We start from the raw sequence: 9,446 nt of genomic DNA on the forward strand, positions 1-9,446 counted from the left end.
CCAATCGAAAGAAAAAAAATCATTTAAAAAATGTTTTTAATCCTGAACTCACAGCAGGCATGAAGCCTCATCTCCACGTGTTCCAGGTTTCTCCGAACTAGTCACTAGCTCCTGTTTTGACTCAAAGTTTCTCACGGAAGCACATCTTTGAAGTTAGACTATCTCTCAAAGTAATAGAATTTGATTTATAGACATTGTCAGGATAGTTGATTCCCCCCTACCCCAGAAGACACATATTCTCTAAATCCCCAAATTCTTTTATAGGAATTCTTAAGTCTCCCAAAGCTCGAGCAAATCAGTTACCTGTTATTCCGGCCGTTATGAACCCACTTGGGTCCTTCAGTCATCGGGTATGTGATTTCTTCTTTCTCTCCTGGCAGGAACGCTCGGAGCCGTTGCGATCTGAGCAGTATTTAGCACGGGGAAATTTAAGAATTAGTCACCATCAGGGCCCGGAGGAATGAATGCAACCAGGCTTCCGCCAGGTGTATGTCATTAATCCTTCCAGCCTTCCAGAATGACGTACTGCGCGTACCTGGCAGCAGGTGAAGGAAGGAACGGAAGAGGCAGAAGTGCTGGGGCCCGGCCCGGCCCGCCACCGAAGGCGCCCGGGGGATGTTTGTAACGCGGCCTGAAGAGGAGGGCTGTCGGGCCCGGGGTTGGTGGTGGAAGGAGGGCTTCCTGGAGGAGGTGAGTGAGGATGAGCCAAGCCAAGCCCTGGGGGGAAGGGCGCCCCAGCTGAGCAGAGGCTTAGAGAAGCCCAGGGGCCGAGGTGGGGGCTTCAGGGAAGGCCAAGGGGCTGTGGCTCTCGGTGGGTCAGACTCGGTGTGGGGGGGGCGCAGACGCGGGCAGGAAGGGAGAGCGGTGGGGGTGACGACCACGGTGACGACGAAGCATCCGGAGCCAGCTCTGTCCCCGAAACCCCCCGTCATTTCCGCACGCCTGAAACGGGCCGGGTCCACCAGCTCCCTGTCTGCAAGCTCTGCGCGTCCGAGGGAAAGACACTTGTCCGTGGGCCGATGGGCTTTTGTCTTGGCTTTAGACACACCCCTGGCCTGGGACTTCCGACACGAGCCCCAGAAAAGAGGGGGGCTGCTCGTCCACTGGGGCGGGAAGGGGACATTTCCCGTGTGCCACGTATTGGGCCTGGCCCGTGCCCAGTGGGGTTCGTGGGGTTCGGGCCAGAGGAGCAAGCGCGCGGGTCCACACGGGGCCCAGAGCACAGGCATCTGCGGACCCAGCGTGCGTGTTTTCGGCTTCGTGGGCCGCCAGCGGCGCTGCCGCGGGGACAGCAGCCACCACGGAAGGGGTGCCCACGCGCCAGGAAAACGCGGGGGGGCGGAAGCCCGCAGGGGGCTGGATTCCCCGGAGCCTGCCCCGGGCCAGCCCCGGAACTGACGGTTCTGGAGTCGTGAACTTTCTGTGTCCTCGTCCGTCTGAAGCCGGCTCCGTGTCGGTGCGCCGGGTGCTCGCTTGGGCAGGGGAGAGGTTTAGGCGGTCAGCTGTGTCCCCCTCACTGTTCGGGGATGTCGTTCTCCCCGGAGGTCAGTACCACGGCCGAGACGTGTCCCTGAGACCGTGGCTGTGCTGCGGCAGCGGGTCCTCCGGTCTCTGTGGTGCCGTCAGGACTTCTCCCTCCGCTTGGTGACTCGCGTCCGCGTGGGCATCTCCGTTCCTCCGGCTTAGACCCGTGGGCGCTCCGCGGCAGGACCTCCCGCCGAGGGTCCTCACCCCCCAAGCCCTCCTTTCACAGCTCTCCGCCCACCACTACCCCGCCCCGCTGCGGTTTCCGGGGGCCCAGGAAGCGCTCGTCTGGAGTCCACGTTTGCTCTGCGTCTCCCACCCCTGCGCACCTGTTTCCTTCCTTCTCTCGTCCCCTCCCTCCCCTCCCAGATTTATTCATTTATTTGAGAAAGAGCAGCGAGAGCGAGAGCGAGCAGGAGTGAGCAGGGAGGGGCAGAGGGAGAGAAAGAATCCCAGGCCGAACCCGCACCCAGGCTCGATCCCACAACCCTTAGATCACGACCGGAGCCGAAACCAAGAGCTGGAGGGCTTCACGACTGAGCCACCCAGGCGCCCCATTTTCTTCCCTTTCTGAGAGTCTGAGTTCAGGGCTGAAAATCCAGACCTCTCGTTAGACCGTATTAAGTCATCCCAGAAGCGAGGCTTCCGTGACGCTGACTACCAGCCAGTCCACAGGTCTTTCTAGGGGTCTCCCCTCGCACACGGAGCCCAAGCGCATGCTTCGTTCTCCTGTTGGTTCAGAGTTAGGTGTCGCCTTTGTAAATCTTCAATATAATTCCAGCCCACAGGTTCTGTCGTTGTTCTCATCTTACAGATGATCCAGAAAACCGAGGCCCAGAGAGGTCACGAGCCCCGGGTCCCGTAGCTGGTCGCTAGCCCTCGGCTCTCCGCAAGGTGCCTACTCACCCTCGTAGACGGTGCATCTGTGACAGGACACAGTGAGGACGTGAGGCTCATGATAACTTGATGAAGATTTTTTAAATTAAAGCATTTAACAAGTGATACTTTTCCGTGATTCAAAAATTAAAACTACTCCCCAAAGTTGCCCTCAGCCCCTGTGCTCCTGCACCCACTGTAGGGAATCAGTTCTCCGACTTTCCAGTCTACCTGCCGCTTTCTGCTTGTGAGGTCAGGGGCGCAGACCAGCACGTGGTTGCTCTTCTCTCCTTCCGCAGAAGTTGGTGTCCAACACTGTGTGATTTTTTTTTTTTCCTGATTCCACTTTTTACACCAAATGATAGATTTTTTTCCCTGACATCAAACACGCATCATTTCGTACCCCTGTTCTCCGACGCTGCGCCTCCTGCCGGGTGTCCAGCGGTCCAGTTCAGCCCCGACGCCACCTTCCCAGAGTGAGCGTCAGATTGTCCCGGTGGCCCCTTTCCAGACCCCAGCACCAGTGGGGGCCCTGGGGACTCATGCTTCTGCCCAGCTGACTACAAATTTGAGGGTTCACACAACCCTTGCCCCCCATCAGGTCGATAATTCACTAGAGTGACTCCTAGAACTCTGAAAAGCTCTTCTGTCCCTGTCGTAGCTTTATCACGAAGGACACGACTCAGGAAGAGCCAAGTGGACGGGTTGTGGAGGGTGCAGTGTAGGGGAAGCGGGCGGCAGAGCCACAGGGAGCGTCCGGGAGCTTTCGAAGCCCAACATGTTCCCGACACATCCAAGTATTCCCGGCCCAGGAGCTTTTAGGGTTTGTTGCTGGTTCATTACATAGACACGATTGATTACATCAGTGGCCACAGGCGACTGAACCCCGTCTCCAGGCCCTCGCCCCTTGGAGGTCATGGGGTGCACTGAAAGTTCCGGGCCCTTCACCCTGGCTTGGTCTTTCTGGCTCTTGGGCCCAATCCTGAAGGAGCCCACCCCTCCCCGATGAGCCACCTCATGGACATACAAAAGACTGTCAACTCTGTGCCAGACACTGGGGACAGGGGCCCAGTATTTATTTTCTATTATACCATAAGCCCGTACTTATTTTGACCTTGCTTTTTGGCTTCATATAACTGGAAGATGACTATCCCATGGCCTGTTCAGTGGGTACCCGTTGACAGACAAAACTGTCAATACTGTATTATGACAAGTAAAGCCCCAGCGACTAAGGCCGAAGCTCCCATGTGGGCATCTGCTGGGCGGGGGTGGGGGTGTGTGCGGGTAGACGCATCTGCTGGGCAGGGGTGTGGGTAGACGCCCGGAAGGCAGCCCGCCGTGTGAGAAGGTAAACGCTTCTGGGGTTTTGGTGGATATGCTCGTATTTGAGGAATGTTCATTATCATCCCCACTTCCGGACGAGCCGCCGACCTGAGGCTCAAAAAGGAGAAATCGTTTCCCCAAAGCGACACCGCGAATGAGGAGGTAGGAAGGACACCCCTTATCCAGGGGGCCGGACAAGTGGGGAAAACGCTGCTGCGGGGAAGCGAGACGGAGGTGGTTCAGCGGCCGGAGCGCTAGGAGAGCAGCAAGCGGGATGGAGGCAGCAGGAGCCCCTGGAAGTTGTTGAGAACCGTCCCCTTCCTCCCATTCTGCTGGAGGTGATGGATTTCTTGCCGGAATTTTGGTGACATGGGGCAGCACAGTGGGAGCCCTTAACTACACAGAATGTGTCTTCCCTGGTCCTTACTGTTGGTGATACCTCCTTCTGCATGGGCTGGCTGGCTGGTGGTCCAGCCCTTTGCAGAAAGGCCGGTCACCACCCCCCAAAATAGTTTTTGCATCTTTTTACCACGTTGAGAATCTTTCCCTCATTGAGAATGCAAAACCCAAGGTCTGTATCCATACATGCCAAGGATTTTGGGGGTGTCTGTAAAGCCCCTTCGGTAAAAGCTTAACCCCACCCCCAGATTAGACCTCTGGTAGCACAGCTGAGGCCACACCACCCCACTGCTCTGCCACATCTGACCGGACCAGGACTGGGCACTGAACAAGGCCTCCACCAGCTCGGAAGTGTGACAGTCTGAGGGAGCTGGTCAATGTTGGCCGTGAAGGACCTCAGAAAGGGGCTCCCTTTTCTGCCTTTACATAGAGTGCTGAAGAAAGCTGGGCCCTGGAGACAGACAGACGAGCAGGGAAGCCATACTCCTGGGAGAGCGTATCCGCACGGAGCCTGGTTCTTAGTGACGGTCCTGGTCTGAACTTCATACGCGGATTTCATGCAACCAGACATTTTCCTGTCCTTTCATAATCCCTCCAGTTCCTGAAGCTCAGGTAAAGGGGTAAGAATTCGAATGTGGGCATCCTCTTCTAACCTAGCAACCAGAACCCAGGACTCACCAGCTCTTGCTGCCTCAAGTCCGAGGGAAAAGGGAGAGCCCTATCTCCAGTGGCTCCTGTCCCGAGTCCTGGCTCCGTTGTGAGCACGCCGACCTGGGTGACGTGTCTACCCTCCAACCGGCCACTGGGCCAGGACGATATGGCACGAGGATGGGCCCGGGCTCTGAAACTCACAAAGCTCTTGGACCAAAGGAAGTTTGGATGCTTCCCCTAGAAGTAGGGAAAATGGGTGACGGGCAGCAAAGCCCATAAGGGCGTGTTCAGGTACCTGGTTGTCCAAGGCTGTTGATGAAGACATCCTGCCTGTCTTGAACGAAGTGAATTAAGTGCATCTTCCAAGTGAAACCATGGTTTTCATCAATTTCCAGTATGAGATGATCTTGACAGGGTTGTTCAGAGACTTGTTTCTGAGAACGCACGTCCCCAGCATTCGTCACTGGAGAAGACCGGTGAGCTCTTTATTTCCGTCCATGCCCCGTGGCCCAAGCAACAGCCTAGTGTTAAAAGTAGGGGAAAGAGACCATTTGTAAGGGAAAATACGCCTTCTTTTAAAAAATGGTGTTAGAAGAGGCTGTCTCCCGTGTTGCCGTGCAACTCCAAGTTTGAGGCCAGTGAGTGTGGAACTCATTCGGAGATGCCCGAGACAGTTTTGTCCACAGCCATGTCCCCGTTCCGGCCACGGGCAGGGCATCCAGAATTTCAAAGTTGAACCTGCCATATCTTAAGTATTTGTGCACTTAGTTGCTTGGATCAAGAACCAGGGGAAACATTTTCCTACGAATTAATCAACTAGCCTTGGGATCAAGGAGCCGTATTTACAGGAAGAGGTTAGAGCTCAGGAAACACCACCCCAACTTAGAATTGAACTGAATCTTCCTCAGAGTTAATTCGGTAGCTAATGCTGGCTCAGGCATTTTAAATGGGACCCTTGCTTAGGAACGGGGTAGGATGAATTCTAAGGGGGTTTTCCTTTTCTCTTGGTTTATATAAATATGAAGCCAGCATTAAAACCAACCAACCAACCAACCCCCAGTTCCTGAGAGCCAGCTGTTTACAGGCTCCTTCTCTCTCTATGCCTCCCACGAGCCCAGCCTCCTGCAAGGCCCACTCGTCCTCAGCCCCGTCCCCGCTTCTGCCTCCCAGAGGCCAGAGGGAGCTGCCTACGTGGGTTCCTCCTCGTAGTGGGTAGAACAAGAAGCTGGAGGCGGAGGTGGAGGTCAAGGTTGGAGACCTCACAGTTAGCTCTGTTAATTCATAAATAGCTTGTCTTGCACGTAACTTTGTCATTTTTGCTTAGTGCTCGTTCCTCCCTTTGCCTCCCTCGTGAGGGTGGATCTACTGCTGTATTTACCGCTGTAAACTCAGTACGTAGACAAGCACCCAGCCCATGCTGTAAACTCAGTACTTAGTCAAGCACCCAGCCCTTGACATAAACTCAGGACTTAGCCAAGCACCCAGCCCATGCTGTAAACTCAGTACTTAGCCAAGCACTTAGCCCTTGCTATAAACTCAGTACTTAGCCAAGCACCCAGCCCTTGCCATAAACTCAGTACTTAGCCAAGCACCCAGCCCTTGACATAAACTCAGGACTTAGCCAAGCACTCAGCCCTTGCTATAAACTCAGGACTTAGCCAAGCACTTAGCCTTTGCTGTAAATTCAGGACTTAGCCAATCACCCAGCCCATGTTGTAAACTCAGTACTTAGCCAAGCACTCAGCCCTTGCCATAAACTCAGTACTTAGCCAAGCACTCAGCCCTTGCCATAAACTCATTACTTAGCCAAGGACTCAGCCCTTGCTATAAACTCAGTACTTAGCCAAGCACTCAGCCCTTGCTATAAAATCAGTACTTAGCCCAGCACCCAGCCGTTGGTCAAATTCCAAGAACACTTGTCCGGTGAATGGAGACACAAGTATCACAGGCTTCTGACGTTGATGGTCTTGGGGGCTGCTGGAAAAGCACAGACTGTTACTGCCCAGGAGTTTCACCAAGTGAACTTCACGGTGAGGCACTGTGGGAGCAAAGGGGAACAGGGTCCACTTTTCGGGGCGGGACATAGAACAGATGCCTGTCAAGAAAAGGGCTCCTCCACGGTCCAGCAAGTCCCATAGTCACCTGTGCTACCTGTCCCCTTCGGGGAGCCCCCAGCCTTGCCAGTCCTCAGGGTGCCCACCTGAGCAGTGGGGATGCTCTTCCCATTTGCTGACCCCCGCGGGCTGGGCTGCTGTGGTCTTCAGAGGTCCCGGTGACAACACATTGAGTGCAGGCCCAGCCCGGGCCAGACCACTTTGTGGGGCTGAGAGTTTCTGAGAGGCTATTTTTCTTTGGAAATTTATGTGGAATTTGGCTCAAAGTAGAAGAGATAATTTGAATTTTCTTATGATTTTTTAAAAAAATGTTGGACTTTACTAAGAAAAAAATCATTCATTTCCCTTGTTTGGGTTAAATTTTACTTCACTCGTGTGATTATGTATTAACAGAGTAGGGTTCTGGTTGACTAGCGGACATAAGGCCTGTTTTGAAGACATTGAATGAAGTATTTGTCATTTTATTTTGCATGTTTTTGTTTGTATTTCAGAGCCAACAGACAATTTTTTTCAACCCCTTGGAAGGTTCCCAAGCCACAGCCCTGGCTGCCATAGGGTTCCTTACTAACGTGGGTCCAATACCGCCCACGTTCCGACAATCGGTGTGGAGAGAGAGAGTGGAATGCTGGACGTTTTTGTTAGTCCTTGGGTCCAAGAGCGGTTGCTTTGTAGCAGACCATCTCAGAACTTGACGGCTCAGGAAAGATGGCCATTTGTCCTTTCCCACAAGCCCGCGGCTCATCTGTAAGACTTTGCTGCCCTGGACCAGGTGCGGCTGATGTCAGCGGGCTGGCGGGAATGTCTGTGGTCAGCTGGGGGTTTGCTGGGGACTGGCCAGTCTGGCGTAGCCTCGGCGGGGGGTACTGGGCTCTGCTGCTTGTGATGCTTTGTCTCCCAGCAGGCCAGCCTGGCAGAGCCAGAAATTGTGGGGTGGGGGGCTCCAAATCCTACTGTTCCAAGAGAGGCAGAGGCAGAGGTGCCCCCCAGAACTGAGGGGAGCACAGCGACAAGCTTTGTGCCTTGAGCAGTGACTGCAAAGGGCATGGTTGTTGAGGAGGTGGGGACTGGAGTCGCCGGTCGACATTTATCACAGCCGAACAGTCGTTTGCGTTTCTCATTTCAAGGAAATGTTCAGTCTTAGCAAGAACCGTGGCTTCGTGAGGCCCGCCTGAATTCTGTCAGCGCTCTCCGGTGCCAGTCTATGTCCCCGCAACCTTCTGCCCAAGGCCGAAGTTGCAAAAGGCAGGCTTGCCAAGACGCTACCTCCCGGCCTCAGGCCGTGGGGCATCCACAGGCGCCTGGTGGTCCCAGGGCTTCTCGGAGGTGGCAGCTGTGCGGGCCAGAGCTCTGCTCTTTTCTGCTGGCCTTGGGCAGGTGCATTAGCCCCAGCGTCCGGCACTTCGTGGGCTGGACAGGGCAGCACGGGTTGCGCACAGGGTCCTGAGGATCCGGGAGATGGTACTTGTCAAGGGCTTGGGGAGCTGGAGACGCGTTGAACGAGCGCCGTAAGCATTAGCGGCCTTCATTCTTCCTTCCACGGCTCAGCTCCCAGTCCGCACGCGGGGACGTCTGGGGACTGCACGAGTTAGCCACGTGAGCCCCCCTTTTCTGAGAGCAGAGACATGGAGAGCACGTGCGGGAGAGGAGACAAGGACATAGGGCCCGGCTCTTGGGGTCTTGCTAGGATCAAAACAGCTCCCTGATCCCCTGTGCCAAGTCCCAGGCTTGGGCTATTACACGACCAACAGGAGACCAGCGGGAGATGACTGAAGGATTTTTCTAAGAACTTCAAACTCTCCCTTTTCTCTAGTAGAATGATAAAACAACAATGACCGTGAAGGGCAAAAGAATGTTATGGGGGGGGGGGTCCCAAGCGCCTTGAGCTGGGTGTGGAGTAGGGGCCGGGGGGAAGCCTTCTTCTGAGGGACAGACTCGGCTGGAAGCCAGATGGCTGCTGGAGATGGGGGCACCGGTGGGAGAGGGTTAGAATGTTCTCAGGGAAAAGGACTGTGAATGGATCCTCTCACATTTGAAATGGGACACTTTGGCTCAGGAGGAACCTTCCGGGCATGGGAACTCCTGAGCCCAGATGGTGGGAAAATCCTCCGAAAACTTCGGGATTTGGGTCTGTGCAGCTGGGCGGCAGCTGCGGGCCTGGAACCGGAGCTGACCCCAGGTGGGACCACCTGCTTCGGTCAACATGTTTTCCCGCCCTGGTCAGGGAGGCCCGGCCTTTCTCACTGCGGCGCTGCAGGGAACCAGGAGAAAGCGGAGAGCTGCTGTTTGTTGAAAGGATCAAGGTGATGGGCGTGCAGCCCGGAAGGCTCACGGAGGCTCGGGGCTGATTACCAAGAAGGCCCAGAGCAGCCGAATCTGTGCGGTTTTCCCTGAGGCTGCCAGTAAGTCAGCCTCTGATGTCACATTCTTTGTACCCACAGAGCAATTGTGGTCACCACTGGGCCATGTGGACTCCATAAATTTGGAGTTTTTAATTGTTCCGACAGGCTAGGGAATGGATCTTCTCTTCCAATTATCTATGAAATAGTAAATTAAGAGCAT

The sequence above is a fragment of the Mustela putorius genome, unplaced genomic scaffold (assembly GCF_011764305.1).
Source record: "Mustela putorius furo isolate JIRA1106 unplaced genomic scaffold, ASM1176430v1.1 tig00003972_pilon_pilon_pilon, whole genome shotgun sequence".
In the NCBI taxonomy this organism is placed as follows: Eukaryota; Metazoa; Chordata; class Mammalia; order Carnivora; family Mustelidae; genus Mustela; species Mustela putorius.